This window comes from Dipodomys ordii, unplaced genomic scaffold (assembly GCF_000151885.1).
Source record: "Dipodomys ordii isolate 6190 unplaced genomic scaffold, Dord_2.0 Scaffold27, whole genome shotgun sequence".
In the NCBI taxonomy this organism is placed as follows: Eukaryota; Metazoa; Chordata; class Mammalia; order Rodentia; family Heteromyidae; genus Dipodomys; species Dipodomys ordii.
In genome coordinates, this window is record NW_012267243.1 from 4,063,908 (window position 1) to 4,083,312 (window position 19,405).

At 43.6% G+C, this 19,405-nt stretch overlaps 1 protein-coding gene across 4 annotated transcripts in view; it reads right to left on the reverse strand.

Moving 5' to 3' along the window:
• The window catches only part of Cacna1e (calcium channel, voltage-dependent, R type, alpha 1E subunit), a 305,919-nt gene that overhangs the window by 142,506 nt on the left and 144,008 nt on the right, over positions 1 to 19,405 (reverse strand). The gene's annotated exons all lie outside the window — the stretch shown is intronic.

The following is a 19,405-nucleotide window of genomic DNA, read 5'->3' on the forward strand; positions in this document are numbered from 1 at the left end:
CTGGACCTGGGCTCTAACTTCCCATTAGATAGAAACTGGCCTCAGCAAAGAATAAGTCTAGAATTAAAGAGGAAACACTTGATTGCTGTCCCCTAGCTTTTCTTCTTCTCTCTCCCCCATGCTAACACACACTGAAGGGAAAAACATAGAATTCCATATTCTGGGAATTCTTTTCTCACATATTGGATGCAAAGGCTATGAATAGTTGAATTATACCACACAACTTGCCAGAAGCAGTTGCCTTCAGCAGCATGTCTTACCATATCTTTGAGAGAGAACTCAGGAGTATGTTGAAAGGCCCTTCAGGGTTGGGTCTAAGCTATGCCTTGACTCTTCCTTCCCAAATCTTTTCAAATAGTCTTCCTGTACAGCATTGTACATTTCACATATGCAGAGCTAAATTATTATTTCTTGAGATATGGATCCCTCTTTTTCAAAGATGAAGTACATTAATTCTTCAGAGAATATTTCCCACAAAATGGAGGGATAAAAGGACTCCCCTCAGTGGCTCACGTGGCTGAGCACCTGCCTGTTCACAAGGAGCAAAACTGAGTTTTAAATGCCTATCCCATGGAAAAGAGGATCTTCAATGATGAGGAGCCTCAGGCGTTGGTGCAAAGTAAGAACACTGGAATGGGAGCGCAGGGAAGGGGGTGGGGATTTGCAAGAATGAGAGTCCAGCAATTTGAGTATGTGTATAGGCCAGACAGCATCTTTATTCATTCAAAGCAATCTGGCCTAAGAGTTTTCGAAAATGTGTATCAGATGCAGAAACCACAGGGAAAAGTATAAAACAATTTAAAGTATAAAACAAAAGAAAGCACAAGGACTCCCTTGTTGGCCCAGAATTTGGAATGGGTTTCCTGATTCATCCATAAAATACTCCTGGACAGTGTCATCTTTGCATTGTGTGACAATGGTTTGGGGACTTGTTTTAACCTATATTAAAGCAGAAACCTTAACTATGTGCTCCTTTGTCACTGGACAAAGGGTTTGACATGCCCAGATGCTCAACAAGTCAATACACGTGCCACTTATTGATCCTTTAAGGGTATGATTCTCTGGTTTAAAAATGAAGTCATACAAATTCATCCTGATGCACTCCCTCAATCAGTGGAATTTTCTCTGAATTGTTCCAATTGTCATCCACCATAGCATCGTTAACTCCTAGAGGACATAAAGAAAGGGAACGAGAAAAGCGACACTAGGAAGAGCAGCGTGATGCTCTGGGGATTATTACAGATGACTGACAGTTTAAAGGGTTCTTCTACAGTTTGACAGTTCCTCTGGATTATTCACAAACCTTTTAATAGTCTTGCCACACCCTCTCCACACCTAGCCCCCTCTCCCAAGTTTCCTCTTCCTTCTTATTCTCCCATTTTTCCTGGCCACATGTCTCTATCTACCTTTGTATGCTGTCCCAGGAACAGTAACACAACCCAGTAGGACAAAGGGCATACCTCTACAGGTAGTGAGTAAACAAAAGACTTCTTATTTCTCTCCATCAAAATGTTTCTCCGATGCTAATTGGGGCCTCTATCTCCTTCTGATTCATCAGCATTAAAACCATAAAAAAATTGTCCAGTGTAGGAGAGACATCTCCTAAAGCATCTTTGGAGATTAAAAAAGAAACAGTCAACAACGCTGAAGGCAGAAAATGTCTCAATGCCGCGTAAAGTGGGAGCAAGGAGAAGGATGCCAGTGCTACCACAGCGTAGTGGCTGCTTTCCCCCCGTGGGAATGTGTCTGCGTCTGTCTCATAGCAGAGGGAGTGGGGAGGGGGCCCTGTGGAGGAGGACAGGAGAATCTCTCCCTTCATTCTCTCTCCATTACCTCTGGGACAGAATCACAAAGCTAACTAGCTACTCTTTGCGTCTGATCCTTGTACTGTATTTGCCTTAGTAACTCCTTCGTCACTGGACAGGAGGGCTCCAGTAGTAGCTTGTACCTGTAAAACCTAGATAACTCCGGAAGTACAGATATTAATAACTTGGTTCAAAGCTAGCTGGAGCAGGAAAAATCAGAGGCTCTTGTCTTCTATTTTTTTTTTTAAAGCCAGAAATTGAGCACCAGCTTTGAGCAAAAAAGCTAAGGGACAGCACTCAGGCCTTGAGTTCAAACCATCCTAGTACTAGCACAGAAAAGGAAAGAAAGGGAAAAGGGGAGAAGGGAAGGGAAGGAAAAATATAGGGCAGCCATGCTAAAGACTCAGATCAAGATGCTGGGGCACTAGAAAGCAACAGCTTGTAAAACATGATGTACTGGGAGCAGGCCCTGCGTGCGGGAATCGGTCAGGGATAACTTTACCTCCAGGACCTTTACAGTGGAACAGCTAAATGGCTACACACATGGCTTCCTCTTCAATGTTACCTCATTCATGGAACACCTGTTACATTGTTAAATTGGATTGAAGAATATCCAAATGTTTGGTGAAGCATAGTCTCTGGATATGTGAGTGAGGGTTTCCAGAGAGGACTAGCCCACACAAAACGCAGAGTCCGGGAACTGGATGCAGATGAGCGTTGTGTGGGCAGATCCTCCACACAATTGGCTGCAGCTGGGATGGACAATGGAAAGGTGGAAGTCGGGGACTCATGTCCTTTCTCAATCCCCCTCCAGGAGCAGGATGCTCCTCTTCCTCCTGTGCTTGGAATCTCAACACCAGGCAAGAACTGAACTTGTACTCTCAGACTTGCACACCACTGGTCTCCTGAGGGCTGTTGGGCCTTTGTCACCGACTGGAGGCTACTCCATCAGCTTTCATAGATCTGAGAAGAGGACACTACTGGCTTCTCTGCTTCTCCCGCTTGCTGATAGCCCAATGGGAGACTTCTCAGCCTCCCTGATTATGGGCACCAAATTCTGATCCATTTCCTCTTGTATGTCCCCCCCCCTTTTTTGCCCTTTCTCTCAGGAGCATCCTAACTAATATACTTGCCAAATTTCAAGTAGGATATTTTCTTTCCTTTGGATGGCGTCCTCTTCTTTACGGTGCTGGTGTTCCTCTCATTCACACCTTCCCCGCCTGGCCCTTCCCCTTGACTAGACCAGCAGGCTGGCTCCTCTCTCCCTCTTTCTCACCTGCTGTTTCCCAGAATGGCACACACGTGCACTTGTGCACACGACAAGGATGATGACAGACAAGAGAAAAAGCAGTTCGGGGGTGGCAGCCCACCTGCACAAGAGTGCTCAGCAGGCCCCAGTCCTGACATCGTGGGAATGTGTTTCTCTGGGAACCTGCCTGGTTGGGGGTGGTGAGCTCAACCCACTCCCTGAGTAAACAGGCACACATGGCAATTATCACATTAATCTTTGGGAGTTGGGAGACACGCTGGCAGGTGGGGTGGGAGGAGCAAGAATGGAAAGAAAGATGTGGCTGGGGAGAGCAAGGAGAAAGCTCCCCAGGGTTCTCCTGCCTTGAGGCTGTGGAGGCAGAGTCAGGCCCCATGCTTGAAAGAGATGTCTAAGAGAGTCTATGGGCCTCTGTGAAGCACATGGGGAAAGGTCTCTTGGATATGCAAAGAAGCTCCAATAGGGAGAACTACCTGTTGAGAGTGGTAGGTAGGGCTAGAAATACAGAGTACAGGGTCTGTTCAGAAAGGAAGTCTCTGGGTTATACCAGCTCCTGGGCAGGAGGCTCAGCAATCACTGGAAGATGCCAGGAAGATGCCAGCACTCAAATGGAAGCAGATAATATTTTATGATGGGGCATCCCTGGCCTCCACTCACAAATGCCAGCTGGACCCTCCCGTTTCTGAAAACAAACCAGAAAATAGGTCTCCCAAGTTTCCAAATTTCCAAATTGCTTTGAGTTGAAAAACCTCTGGCTTCAAGGCTCCAGCTTAAGGAGAAAGGCTCAACCTCATTAATTACTCGTTGAGGTCAGGTTGGGAGGTAGTTGCAATAGCCACCCTTGCCTACCAACATGGCCAATCATCTCAGCCAGAGCACCCATCCAAAGTCTCTGCTGACCATTCCTGGAGAGAGCAAGATTCCACATACAGTGGGGAATGATGGGGAGGAAAGAGAAAAGAAGCTGAGGATGGATGCAAAGGCTGGACACCTTCCTTCATGGCCAGGCATTATGTACCTCGCCAGCTGACAGGCCCTCCCAGCTCCAAGCATGACAACTCCTGCCCCACCCCAACTGACATGGATTCCATGACTCGGTGGAAATGGGTCTCTTAGACCTGGCTCCTGTGAAGCCCATATTATGACGGCAGGGGAGGGGAACCTGTGAAACAGTTGAGTATACAAGTACATGTGTAATTTTGAGCAGTGAGGGACCATAGGACATGATGGCAAATGGGTCTGTCTGGTCTAGGGGTGGCAGGAAAGGATTTACTGAAGCTTTTGAAGAAAAGAAGAGTTTTAAGCTAACCTTGGCCAAGGAAACAACAGCCAGAGAATGCCAGTGCAAAGTTTTATGATGGAGGTAGAATAAATGGGTGGGGTATAGATAAGATTAAGAAGTGCTAAGAAACATGAGGCATAGAAAGAAAAAGAAGTGTCCTCTCTCAGTCAACTGCTGATGCCTTGCAAGAGCCCCATGTAGATGCTTTTCAGAAACATGTACAAATCATAAGGGAACCCTCTGATTTTCTTTTTATTACAAAGTACATGTTATTGTGCAATCTGCATTCAGATAGCCCCAAGTCTTCCCTCCAAGTCTTCCCTCCACCTATTTCTTTCTTTTTTTCTTTTTTTTGTCAGTCATGGGGCCTGAACTCTGGGTCTGGGTGCTGTCCCTCAGCTCTTAAGCTCAAGGCTAGTGCTCTACCACTTGAGCCACAGCGCCACCTCCGGCTTTTTTCTTTTGCTTTATGTGGTGCTGAGGAATTGAACCCAGGGCCTCATGCATGCAAGGCAAGTGCTCTACCACTGAGCCACCTTCCCAGCCCATTGTTCTACCTGTTTCTAAACACTGTCTTCCCCTCCTCCAATGTAACCACATCCTGCCTTCTATAACCATTCATTACATGGGTTTCACTGGGAAATCCCATTTGAATATTTTCTTCCTATGTTCAGCCATCCCAGGAGCCAGGCCACTCAAACAGCCCTATCCACCCTGTCCAATTCCTAGCAGTCTGGATATAGTAGATTCTGTGTTATTCCCCACCCCTCAGATTTCCTGAGGATACCCATTGCTTCCTGTGTTCATTGCTAATAGTTCATGCACCCTCTTCCTCCTTCTCTCCTTTCTCAAAAGCTTGTCCCTGGTTGGCAGACTTGCCCTAGTATGTGTATGGGGCAGGGGGGGGGTGGGGTGAGACATAAGCTTGCTCAAGGCAGTGGTGAGGGAGACCAATCAGTAACTACTACTTCAGGGCACTTATGCTCAGTCCCTTTCACTCTGGATGAGACAACCCCGGTGATATATTCACACTCTGCAGCGACCTGCAGGACCAGGCAAATGCTAAAACATTTCTGAAGCCATATCTTTGCCTAGGTTTTCCCCTGACCTACCTCCTCTCTCTCTTACATCCTCACAGGTGTCCCTAGGAACTGCCACCAGAAACTGCATTCCACAATTGGTTCCTAGAGAGTCTGATTGCAGGTATTCTATCTTTCCCATCAGGGCTTTCCCCAGACTTACCAAGCACCACTGGATAGGGTTTCTAAGGGAAGAGCCACTGTACGCCTCTGACCATGCCTACAAGCTGTCGGTGATGTATCATGGATCCTGATGCACGGATTATCTAACCTGTTTTCCTACATAACAGGAATTGTAGTCAGAGACTTGGAAGAAAATTAGGAGCACACATCATCAACCCATCATTCTCTCGAAGAGGAACTGGAGGTCTGAAGAAGCAAACTAACTTCCCTGAAGATCGAGGCCTTTACATTATTGGCAGACCTGGAATCCCAGTTTAGATAGCAATGGTCAACTTCTTCAGAAACCAGTGACTCTCCATATTTCCTTTAGTCCCAGGACGCCTTAAAACAATCCCATCCGTATAATTTCTAGAAAGGCCAACACTGGGATCTTTCAGCTGGAAAATAACAGCTGTCTTCAGGAAGAAAACAGCCCCCCAGAAAGAAAGAAGGCTGGGGGGGGGCAGGTGGAAAAAGGGAGGATGGAATGCTCCAAGAGAATCCTAAGTACCTGCTGCCACCCAGCCTGTCAGTCCCGGGGGACAAGGCATTTTATTATGTCTCAGATCCCTGAACATATTTAATAAACATGCTGCCTTCCCACACAAGCAAGCTCCAAGACAGCATCTGGCTTAGCCAGGGCCCATTATAAGTAATTAAGGCTCCCTATGTAGTCTGGTCATCCCCAAAGCCTCTGGACTCAATGTAGTTACCTGCTCCCCACTGGCCTAGACTGCCAACAAAGATCCAGGCATACCTTTGTCCCAATTCAAAAGCACCTCAAAGAGTAACTTTCTACCTGAACATCGATCCTTCCCCACCTCTACGCTTCTCCTTCCAATGGAAAGGGTGTCAGGGGGTGGTAGGGAAAACAGAAGAAGAGACAGTCAGCATCCCCTTCCCTGCTCCATCTATAAGCAGTGGCTAAGTTGGGAGCTCAGGAGTTCCCAACCAGAGAGAGAAACTACTTCATAGCACACAAAGCCCTTATCCGCTATGTGGGCGACATCGCTACTGACAGGGCAGACAGGGAGAGACAGGTCAGTGAAAATCCATCCACACCCTTGGGGAGACAATGCAAGTAGAAATATCAAACTAAGGGAAGTGAAACAGTACCAGGTAGGACTTACAAAGGCTGACATGCCTGTGACCACAGAATTGAGACTTTAAAACTAGTGTGCCTCAGGGCCCCGCTATGTGTACATATTTTTGGTTAAGTCTTAACAATTCCAAGATTCATGTCACATAATGTTTAGTTTCTCCCCCCTCCCACATACACCCCTTTCTAAACTCTAAACCCCAAAAGGATCATGCTTGAAACAGATCCCTTGAAGAATGTCTTCTTGCAACTATAGAATCTGTATCTAGAGACATTTGTGCTAGGGATTCTATTCTTTTTATCTTCCTGCATGTTTTTATTCTACTCTCTCTACCTTCGTATATGTTTCCATACTATTCATTTTAAAATACTGTACTTTTTCCCCCAAAAATTAACTTATTGAAACAGTTCTGGGTTAGGTGTGAAATTTAAGAGCAATCAGTGAATGAGGTTAACAATGATGGCAATGGTGGAAAGAGATCTGAGTGGCTTCAAAAATATTTTAATTATTTTCTGTGCTTTGTAACTTTTATGTAGTTACTAAGTATCATTTTATGGCTTTGCCAAGAAACAAAGGTTTTAAAAGAAGACCTTTTCCAGTTGCAGCCCAGGTTGCTTTGGAGGCAGGTGTTACTGGGGCCATGGGTGGTAAAAACAGGCAGCTAGTCCTGTGGGGATGTGTTTTGCTCTGGGAAAAGGCAAGTGTGTTGCTCCACAGTTTGTCTGTTTTAGCACTGCCTACCACTGACTTATGCAGAATGGCCAAAGCAGGCAAATTAAAAAAAAAAAGAATTAAAGAGAATGTACCCTTCCACGATTAGCAAAAACACATCTTCCTTTCGTCCTTGCCACCAGGTTTGCTGGTGAGACTTATACTTCTGAAAGAAGACTGAGTACTAGAAAAGGCTAAGAGAATGTATAGAAAGGCAATTCTCAGAGGGTGCAAACGGCCTAAGACTTGATATACCCACTTCTGTGAATGCTTAGTTCAGGATCCTTCCTATTCCAACAACAACATGCCGGATGACACCAATCCAGCAATCCCTTCCAGCAATCCCAGTCTGGTTCTTCACCCTGTCCTATGCTTCAAAGATCAATCTTTGTGGTTACCATGGTTTGTTTTTCAAGGGTCTCTATTATCCTCCCCGCTAAACAATCACTGCCTTTCACTCAGGTTGATATGAGTATTGTAACCATCATCTTACAGAGAATAGAGCTAGATGGAGTTATTTCCCCTTACACTAACTAACCCTGTACTTTACAGATGACATGGCTATCAAAAGAGCACTCCATTCATTGGTTCTAGAAGTAGAAGTAGGATGTGGGGTTTCTAACTTCTACTCCACTCTGCAAAGCACTTCTATTTTATCTACTCTGCTTATACTTAATTATATATGGCCCTATCCTTCTAATTACTTTCTATGAAATTAGTTATTGCTTCAGGATCTGACATAAAATGTAAATTAATGACTAAAACACTTCCTTTGAAGGTCCACTGAAGTCAAAGTCAAACCTGTGAATACTGAAAGTTAGAAGGAGCTGTCACACAATTATTTCCTGAACTGGAAAGAGGAGGGGCATTTCTGTTGGCCAATAAACAGAGTAAGACATTCCCAGGAGAGGGAAATAGGTAGGAATGATAAAGCCACAAAGTTTGCTTGATTGTCATTAATCAAGATTCATTATAAACTGACATACTAAATTGCAATCCCTTCATACAAAAAGTAATACAAATAAATAAATGATTAGAATAGCAGCAAGTTTGCTGGGTATCTATGACCCATGCCTACAATCCTAACTCTTCACTCAGGAGGCTGAGATCTGAGGATCATGGTTCAAAAGCCAGCCTAGTTAGGAAAGTCCATGAGATTCTTATCTTCAATTAAAAGCCAGAAGTGAATCTGTGGTTCAAGTGCTAGAGTGCCAGCCTTGAGCAAAAAAGCTAAAGGATGATGCACAGGCCCTAAATTCAAGCCCAAGTACTGGAACACCAACATGCCCATGTGTTGTGTGTACACACATGTGCCCGTGTGCACGTGCGTGCACATACATACACACACAGAATAACAGCAAGGAAAGCAAAAACAATGACTGTTGTTACTGAACGATAGCTCCCCAAGAGCTCAGTCTTCTTTCTTCCCTCTTCAATTCCTTTGCTCCTGGTCTCTTCCCAAGTAGTTGAAAACCTTACTCAGCCTCTGTGAGGCTTTCCCCAGCACATCACTCTCCTCCCCAGCTTTGCAGACTTCCCTTGACAATCAGGCATTCCTCAGAGTAGCCCACATTCATTCAACACTTCTGAATGTGTGCTCTACACAAGATCAATGAGGAAAGAAAACAGTCCTCAAGGGCTTCGGTATATATAAGGAAGCTAAGTCATGAGTACAAATGCCTATAATAGAAAAGAGTACATTAAGTTCTGCACTTAGGCATTTATTCCCACTTATTTACAGACCTACTTTATATAGGTTCTGTCTCATTTACATCTTGGTCCTCCTTTCCCATTAGGGCTAAAATGTTTCTCGAAGACAGAATTGCATCTTCTATTTCTGTGCGCTCTCTACCAATGCCTAGGATATTACTCTACAAACAGGAGATTTTCAATAATGTTGTTGAGTAATAGGAGATTATAAATCTTCTGACATTCTTCTGCTTCACAGGATTATATGAGAGTCTTTCACTGGAAATAAATACATCACCTGTAAAATGGCATCTCTGTTGACATACAACAAGCACACTTAGCTAAGTCAAATATTCAGCACAACATATGAGAGCAGACACTCAAGGAAAAAAAAAGCTTCCGATAATCATTTTTCTTGGCTTTCGTTCTTCCTTCCTCAACAGATTCTGAGCAGAAGGTAAATTAATTTGCCATTCAACATCTCTGTTTTAATTAATGATTGTGCATCCACTACTACGTAAGGCTGGTTAGCCCAGTTGGTTTCCTGAAGAAGCCTCAGGATAGTCAGTTCCATTTATTTTGTGGCTCCAGGAAGCACTCCTCCTCAGTAAGAACAGATTGAAGGCAAAGATGCATGGTGCTTAAGTCTTTGTTTCCCCAGAACCCAAAACAGTATTTCTGAAAGAGATGAAATCAGTAGATTTCATTGGTGCAAACATGGTAATAGATAAATGCTCAGAATCTGACCTGCCTATTTATCACCTGATGTAGGAGAGGACATGGGTGAGATTCTCTAAGACAGTCCTACTATATCAGTTTTCCACTACCTACTGGGATACAAAGAATTACTCACTTGCTTCTCATGGCCCCTGGCAGAGCTTAGGGGCAATCAAGCTGGTCACTTCTACTTGTGAACAGCCTTGTCCACTTCCTCAGTGTCACATAACTGTTATTAACACAAGCCCTTTTGCCAGATGACCATCTGGCAAGCATGAGGAGGAATTCCTCCCTTCAGTAGATGATTTAAAATATCTAAGAGAAGACTAGGCACTGATGGCTCATGCCTATAAGTCTAGCTACTCAGGAGACTAAGGATCATGGTTCAAAGCCAGCACAGGCAGGAAAAGTTCATGAGACTCTTATCTCCAATTAATCAGTTTTTAAAAAGCCAGAAGTGGAGCTGTGGCTCCAGTGGTAGAATGCTAGCCTTGAACAAAAGAGCTCAGGACAGCACCCAGGCCCTGTGTTCAAGCCCATTACCAGCACAAAACAAGATGGATATCTCTAAGTGGATCTCTTTCTACTTAGTCTCCACCCATTTCACTTGGCTTCTCTTCTCTTTCACAGACTCTAACTTATGGGTTCCAATCTACCACTTTCCAGGCCTCTTCTTTTTGTAACTCTTTTCTTCACTTTGTTGTTGCCCTCCTAGAAATTTATCTTGCTTCTTTCTCCTCACCCCACACCACCAAGATAAACATTCCTGCTCAAGAATTCCATTAGTTTCGGCATAACAAGTATTTATATAAAATAATAATCAGTTTCCCTGATCTAGGAATACTGGTAAGAATTTCTTTTTGTGTATACCAATCCTTGGAGGACATTTTCTGCTTGCTCAGTGGAATGTACTTGGGTCAACTGATGGGTAGCACAAGAATGCATAGAAACTGTTGGCTAGTGGATCCAGCAGGGTCCAGTCAGTCCTCTCTTTGTAAGTATCCTCTTGATATCTGATGGCTTCTTCTCTGTCCTGGATGTCTGATAACTGGTGGTAGATTAATCATTCTGTTTCCAGGGAGATCTTGATGAGTGGGATAAGATACATCAGTAAGAAATCTCTTGAAAGCAGAGAAGAGTTTTCATTTTGAGCCTGGCTCTACAATGCTGCCCTGGCCAAATCCCCTATCATGGCTACATCCAGCCTAACCTATGTAGCTTGTCTCTCAAGAAGCCTGCTAAACACTGACATGTGAGTACAATCAGCTTCTTGTAATTCCTTCCTACACCATGTTCTCTCCTGTCTCCACTAACACACCTTCATTACCTTTTCTACTTGAAAATTCTTAGCCCAAACCCTCATTGAATGGGACCTTCATTGGGCAGCCTTTGTAGAGGCCATCACATCTTGCCTCCATAAACTTAATCCCACCATGCATCCTAAATCTACACTGTAATCACCTCAAGTGGGTCTATGGTTCTCTTCTACAAGCCAGACCTCCCCAAGAACAAGGACCAGGTTGACTTGTCTATGTTATTGTCTAAGAACCCAGCTCCACTGCCTGTCGATGCTAAGCAGAAGAAATAAGTTAATAAACTGAATGTAAGGCTCTGATTAAATCTGAGGCAAGTAGATGGGAGGAGAAAAGAAAGAAAGAAAAGGTGATGAGCAAGATTTCTCAGAGTTAATTAAATGACTAAAAGGGCAGAGTTGGCAGCTGATTAGAGGAGATTTATCAGAGATTATCATTTAATAAGCCCTTCCCAGGTATATCTTGCCACAAAGAACAACTCCTAATCCTCCCAAAGAGAAAGGCCCTATCTCTTATCTCAAAAGAGCTCTGGAAATGATTAAAGCAAGACTGGCAAACTCAGCCTGCTCATATAGCTACAATCACAACTGCATGTGAAGCTAATCAGAAACAGAAAAGACTGGGCCTAACAGAAACAGTGACTGGGTTTCCTAAAGTGCACCAGGAACTTGCTCTAGTTTCAGGATAACACACGGCTCTCCTGGATGGAGCAGGGGTATCAACGAGCGGAGTGGGCAGCCCCTTGAAGGAGCAGCAGAAAGCACAGCCTCTCTAGTCGATAGATCAGACACCATTAGGAAACACCAAGTCAACAACGACAGCACCAGCTCCATGGCACTTGGACCTGAAGATGAGGCCGAAAACATGGCGGGGAAGCCAAGTCTGGTTCTCTGAATGGCTGAGTGAGGTTAAGCTTGATCCACTGATCTGTGGCTGAGGCACTATCCTTTCTCTGTTGGGTATACACTGATAATTATAATCACACTCCCCAAATTATTTACTACCAAAATCTCAACCATTTTGTTCTTATTTGTTATTTATTACTACTAAATCCTAACTCAGGGCCCTGAGGTTGGGATATAAATTACCCCTTAAAGGGCAGCTTCCTCCGACTGGGACTCCAGGGGCTTTACAGGTCTAACTCAGACATCCTGTAAACCCCCAATCACGCCAAGTCTGTTGCCTCCTCTTTTCAATTAAATTCTAGAGACTTAGTTTGGATGATACCTTTCTCTCTAGATTAGTTAGCTAATAGCTAGCATCAGAATAAAAATAGATTGGAATTAATAATCAACATTTTTTGGGAGCAATTACAGATTTTTTTTAATTGTGAAAATACTGTACAGAGGGGTTACATCTACTACTCTACAGATTACACAATTGTGTTGCCATCTTTTTGGCAACTGAGTCAACTGAGGCCGGGGGGTTGCTGAATAGCCTTCCAGAAGCTTCGTGGACATGAACAGGTCAGAACTGTAACTCACATTGTCTGACTCCCCCCTCTCACCCCTCCAGGAGTACAGGGGTTTCAACTCAGGGCCTTGTACTTCTACTTCAGCCCCACCTCCCAACCTTTGCACTCTTAACCAACACTCTCTTCTTGGTAGAGTATCTAAAACATGCTAAGTGCTCCACAAACACTTGGATTTAATATTATTAGTTAAATAAATTAAGCTCAGTTCCCAATAGTCACCCTTGGCAAAGAAAAGTGCGAATAAATGAATCACCACTAATTATATTCATCTTACCTAAATACTTTACTTGCCATAAGCAAAGAGACTGCTTGCCTGTTCCTAAGCCTCTTTTATTATTGGTAGGTTATTATAATATTTATCGCAGTGTGTAATGTTTATTAACTGTCTGTTTTCTCTACACAAATCTGTAACCTGTTGGGTTTTATGTTTCATTGGATAGCAAATAGTGCTTGGCACCGAAGAGGTGCTCAATAAGCACCTGATAGATGAATGGTGAATCCAATCATTTTGAATTAGAATGTAAAGGCATAGTTCTAGCCACCACTTATTCAATTCGGCAAACACAGCTGGGAGCAGAGGTTCTCAGGATGTGACTCCTGCACCTGCAGCATGAGCATCACCTGGGACCTTGTGGGAAAAGCACATTCTGGATTCCAGTACAGCCTGTAGATCAGAGTCTTACTGATGCTCAACAGTCTGCATTTTAATAGGCCTGCATGGCCTATGCCCCCCTAAATGCACTATAATTGTTTTGAGAGGTGGGCTTTGGGGAGCATGTGAGTCCTAAGGGCAGACTTCTCATGAATGGACTGATCCTGTCATAAAAGGGCTTCACGGAAGGTATCTGTCCATTTTTGCCCTATTTTCTTCCATGTGAGGATACAGGACTCTCCTCTTCTTTAAAAGTACAGTGATAGGGGCTGGGTAGCTTCATGGTAGAGTGCTTGCCTAGCATGCATGAAGCTCTGGCTTCGATTCCTCAGTACCACATAAAAACAAAAATCCAGAAAAGGTGCTGTGGCTCAAGTGGTAGAGTGCTAGCCTTGAGCAAAAGAAGCTCAGGGACAGTGCCTAGGCCCTGATTTCAAGCCCCAGGACTGGCCAAAAAAAAAAAAAAGATAGTAATAAAGGCGACATCTCAGGAGAAGAGACTAGACTCTTCCCATAAGCCTTTGTCTAGAACTACGGTAAATAAATTTGTTGTCTATAAATTACTCAGCCTTGGGTGTTGTGTTCCAGCAGCACAAATGGACAAAGCCATTCAAGAGAAGCCTGCTAAAGTTTGGAACTCCTGATCCAGGGAAGAAATAAGTCTTCCATGTGTACCATCCATTGTGAGGCTATGTGGTTGTGTCCAAAGTGGGAGGGGAGAGGAGACAGAGAATGAGAAGGAGAATAGAGAGACACCCAAAGAAAGATCTGAGAAAGGAGAATGCTTGGGGTTGGATAGGGAGGAGGAGAGATGACAGAAGGCTGTGGGGGGAAATGAAGAAGAAGGAGAGGAAGAGTGGGTGAGGAGGAGATTGATTCATCTTGCAATCTCCTGTGAAAGAAAGGGGTTCATGATCTTAGTGGGTGCTACCATAGCAACAGGTGCAGCCCCTCCACCACCCTTCTCCAGGCAGTTATGCTGGGGCTCAAGCCCTACAGGAGATGGAAGTCTCAAGGAGTTGGGAAACTGTGAGGGGAAGCCTTAAGGGTGGATCTTCCCATGTAGGCATTGATCCCTGGCTGTATTCCAAGAAAGGCTGTTAACTTGAGGGTAGTAGAGAGCTAGCTGTTCAGCTGGACAGCACTGAAAACACACCTGGCTGAGAGAAGTATAGAGGCATCAAGGTGTGTGCTCAGTTCCACAATCACACAGTCCAGCTCAGATGGCATGGCTGCTCTGGGAATTTTCTACAGGAAGCATGATTGGCTTAAAAGGAAATAGCCCATCCGATCTTCAAGGTTAGAAGTAGATGGAGGTTGGTAAGATCTAGAGACTGGGAAACGGTTACTCCAGGGGAGAAGAACTCAGTTCAAGATTCAAGGTCAAAGACGAATGGGAAAACAGAGGCTCCTACCTCTATGCACACTGAGAGACAGATGGCTCACAAGGTCATCACCACCTTGCTGGAAATGACCGAAGCTTCCAGGCTATCACCTGGATAGCACATGTCTAAATAGATAAGCTGGAGCTGAGGACAGGGATGTAGAGGCATGGAAAATGCACACAGAGTGTGTGTAAAACACTCACTGCTTTGCAGATATAATAGGCAAACCTTAGCCAAAGTTGGCAGCCAATTAGACATTAAAGGTAAGACCTAATTGTGGTTGCTCTGTTTGTTTCCAAGAACTGTGTTGTGATTAGACTCACAGGCTAGTGTTAGAATTCTGAGCACTACATAGAACTTTGTCTCACTTTTTTCTCCTGAGACATGAAAGAAAATGAAGAAAAATAGAATCAATAAACCAGAGAATCTACCCTCCAAAGAGCCTTGTGCATCCTTGATCTCTATTGGGTGGCAGAGGGTGAGGAGAAAGTCTAGAGAAAGATTTCTCATACCTGATTTCTTTTTTTTGTGGGGGGGGGCGGGAGGGGGGAAGGATGCAGCACTGGAGATTGTACTCAGCACCTACCACTTGAGCCATGCCTCTAGCTCCCTTTTTTTCAAGATAGAGTCTTGCTTTATGCCTGGGATCCAATTCCTATTCTTCCCTGTGTCACTGGAAATCACAGCACATGGCACTGTGCCTAGCCTTTGTGCTTCCTCTATAGCTAAATAATTGGTTCCACTGTGCCCAGCCACTGGTTGTGATAGAATCCGGTGGACTTTTGCTTGGGCTGACCTCAAACTGTGTTCTCCCAATCTCTGCCTTCTAAGAAGCTAGGAAAACAAGCTTGAGCTACAGTGCCACCTCACACCTAATTTCTTTTCATCTTCATATGGGCCCAATGAAGACATCATTACTTCCATTTCACAGATAAGGAGACTGAACTGAGAGAAGACAAAAAGTGTGCAAGTGCTAAAATGAAGAGCTGGATCCAGATCTATGTCTGCCTGACTTCTAAGGAATACACATCTATGCACAATGGAGAATGTAATTCTACTCATTATAATGGGAAGGAGAGAGAACTGATAGCTAGAAATTACTCAAGGACCGAGATTCTTCTCCAGCCAGAACTAGGTGTCACTTACTGGACAGATTATCTCTGTGAGATGCCAAAGTCCCAAAGGAAAACCCTGCTCACCCCTAATTAGTTTTGCAACAAGGGGAAAGGCGTCTAATCTTTGGCATTTCAGTTTCACTATTTATATAATGGGAATGATGATCTCTATCACAAAAACAGTCCCGTGGAGATTAAGTAAGAGGTATACTCTGATCATTAACCACTCGCCCAATCCTCAGTCTAGCGTGTAATAGCTGTGCAATCTTACTCAAATTACTTCACTTCTCTACCTCCTAATTGCCTCATCTCTAAAATGCCTGGATTAGAAACAATTCACCTAAAGCACTGGGCCCAGGAACTGTGTGCAGAAATGTTTTTGTATCTAGTTAGTGTGAGCTTCAGTGATGAGAATGAATGGCAGTACATGAGCAGACATCACAGCGCCCTATTAGGGCAAGCGCATTCATCTCCCAGCTGCACACTTAGAAACTGCTTGCCTCTGTCTGAGACCCCTCTGCAGGGGTGCACTTGACTGTGATAGACCACATCACCTCTCCCCTGTTCAAAACCACCTTTCCTGGGTCCTCCACTACATCTTCCCAAAGTACACTCAATAACCATCCTGTAGCCATTCAATGATGTCAAGCTGAATTCCAAGGATCCCAGTCTAAGATATTTCCTCTATCTTAGAGGTTATTTGATACAGGGTAATTGAAAATGGTAATGATAATAGTTTCCAAACTCAGAAGACTACGATATTGCATGTATAACTCCCAGAAGCTGCAGAATTGTTGGCCGGACTATACATTCTTAGCCAGGGGACTATGCCTTGAATGTCTTTATGCTTCCTCCAAGAACCCTGTAGACAGCAGATGCTCTGGAAACATATTTGACTGGTGCAGGGTATATTTCTATTCATTTCAGAATCAAATCAATCTGCATGGGTCCAGGGGATAAAAAAATTTCATTTCCACAATGTTGACACACATGGCTCATACCTGGAACACACAGAGCCACAGCAATAGGGATCTTTCTAAATGAAATCTCTGATTGCCTAACTTGGTAAAAAAAAAGGGGGGGGGAGGGGGGCTATGTAAAACCATATGAGGAAGTAGGTTGTATATGAGCTACTGTTACTAGTTATCATACAATTAAATTTCAAACAAAGCTCACATCTGTAAAGACAGGTGTTGCTCATCAGAGAACCCAGCACCATTGTGAGGGATGTATAAACTCCTTGGGGGACAGCCAATTCCTTTAGGATTCTCTTTCTCTACCCATCCTCCCCCCACTAAGGTAACAAAGAAAGCCAGTAACAGTACTTGGAATAGAAGCTAACTCCCTTATTGCCAAACCTGTATTCTTAGATTGCAGTATGCCATTTAGAATGGGCTTCTCTGGCAATTCAGGCATAATAGAAAAGAGGAAATACACAAACGCTGCTTTCAGTGCAAAGAACCGGGTTAGCTACCCACACTTGCTATCCCTCCAACGTGCCAATGCGTAGGCTACAGGGTGCAGAGAAGTTGTGAAAAGACATCTCAGAAAGAATGTGCAGTTACCAATATGGCACCAGTACATTCTGTTCAAGGTGAATCTGGATCAGTCTAAAGTCCTTGGCTGGTGCACCTGGATGAACGTCAGCAATTTCTTTAGGACTCACACTGAGAGTTGTAGCTGTCTACATTCTCTCCTGAATTTTATGCATATACTCTGAAATCCTCTGAAAATCTGAATTATAGTGCAGTCTTGAAATCCACTTGAAACCTGAGGTCAGTCTGACTTCCTGAGCTGTGAAGCTTTCGAAAGACCCTAGCTAACGCTGTGTGTCTCTGTTAGGGCCCAAAGTTTTGTTAGTTATAAAAGTGGTCCAACTGCAAGTCCTTTAGGACTCTGCTTTCAGCTTGTAAGTAATCAAATCCACGCATGTCAGTTCAGTCCCTGGAAGCAGAGGATCAAATTCCTTCTTTCCAAGCAACCCTTCAGTTGCTCCAGGGCTTGTGTCATACTACAGAGCAACATCAACTGAAGGGCAGTGGGTGGTCCACTCCACTACCAGCCATTTGGAGACCAAGGTCCCTTCAGCTGCGAATATAACCCAAAGCACCCCCACAGAACGCTGTAATAGTCCAGGCACCTATCTGCTTACTGAGCAACCCTGTACCAAGAGTGCCATGCTAGCTGAGCACAAGATCAGAGGACAGCCATGACCTCAGGCAGCTTATAATCCAATCAGGAAGACTGGAACTTTTAAGGACCCACAGTGTAGCAAAGGTTATGTACTTCGTGGATTGCCCAATACAGACTGGCTGGCTAATCTGATGGATGAAAACTAGATCCTACGGATGGTTCTGATCTGCATTTTTCTGAACATCATTTTGTTTGCTTTGAATGATTCAGCCTTTTGCCCATTTTATCATGTGGTGGGTGGTCTTTTCCTTGTAAATTTGTACAAATCATTATATATTATTTACAGTAGAATTTTAAGTGTCATTTTTCTCAGCCTGTCAATTACCTTTGACATGTGTCCTTTATCACAAAGAATTGTAATTTCTACATAATCATTTCTTAAAATAGCTGAGTCAAATATTAACAGCTCCCACTGAAAAGGAAAATTTTCATGGTTTTTTTCACCTCTTCATCTTGAGTGTATCCTGATTTACAGATACTAATATCTTGACCTTATAGACTGAGTTTATAGATTGAAATAAAAAATTCATTTGACAAAAACACCACAAGTATATTTGACAGTAAAACAATAATGAGATAAGGGCTCCCTCACCCAGTAGGGAAAGAAAAGTTACAAGCAATTCCTTCCTCCATGCAGAAAGCAAGCTAAGCATAGACCATCAATTGACTTCTTAGCCCAGCACCAAAGTCCATCTGGCCAACCAGCCCTGATGCTGCTGGTGTTTGGAAGAGCATCCTCCAAGTAGCTTCCTCCTTACTTCCCCAAGTCCTTCATTACTCCACTCAAGCAACACATGCCATGTGTCTAGAAGTATGGAAGAATTTGTACTTGTGTTTGCTATGGTGATTATTTACTTGACAATCTCATTTATATTCCCAATACCTATTATAGTGCCTGGCACATAGTATTTGCTTTTTTAGCCATTGTTGAAAGTGAAGAGGAAAAAAAGCAAGAAAATTGAGAAAGAAACACTCAAATCCAAAGTTGACTATTAGCAGCGAACTGCCAACTCAAGATCAATCAGGAATGAATGTTAAGCATTGCTGAAATTACAGGGTAAGTTAATGAAGGAAAAAAAGAAAGGATTCCATTTACAAAAAGCTGACTGACACACAAGATTTCAAGAACATGCCTGGTTCATAAAGAAAGGCCCGCCTACACTTACTTCAGAGTTGCTGGGCTACCATTCTCCATCTACCATATTTCATTCTAGCACAAATAGTTTCTGATCCAAGACATTTTAAATATTCATTTATCAGACTCTGGATGAGTTTTGGAATGATCACTGTCACTTAGCACTAACTATAGCCAATTTTCTTTTAGTTAACCTTGATATCAACACTCTACCTAAAAGATTTTTCTATGATAAAAAAATGATTCTTGTGACAGCTTTCACCTTGGAGCTCACATTTTGTGAATGCAACACGTGTTTAGTTGATAAGATTATAAGGCAAGGCCAT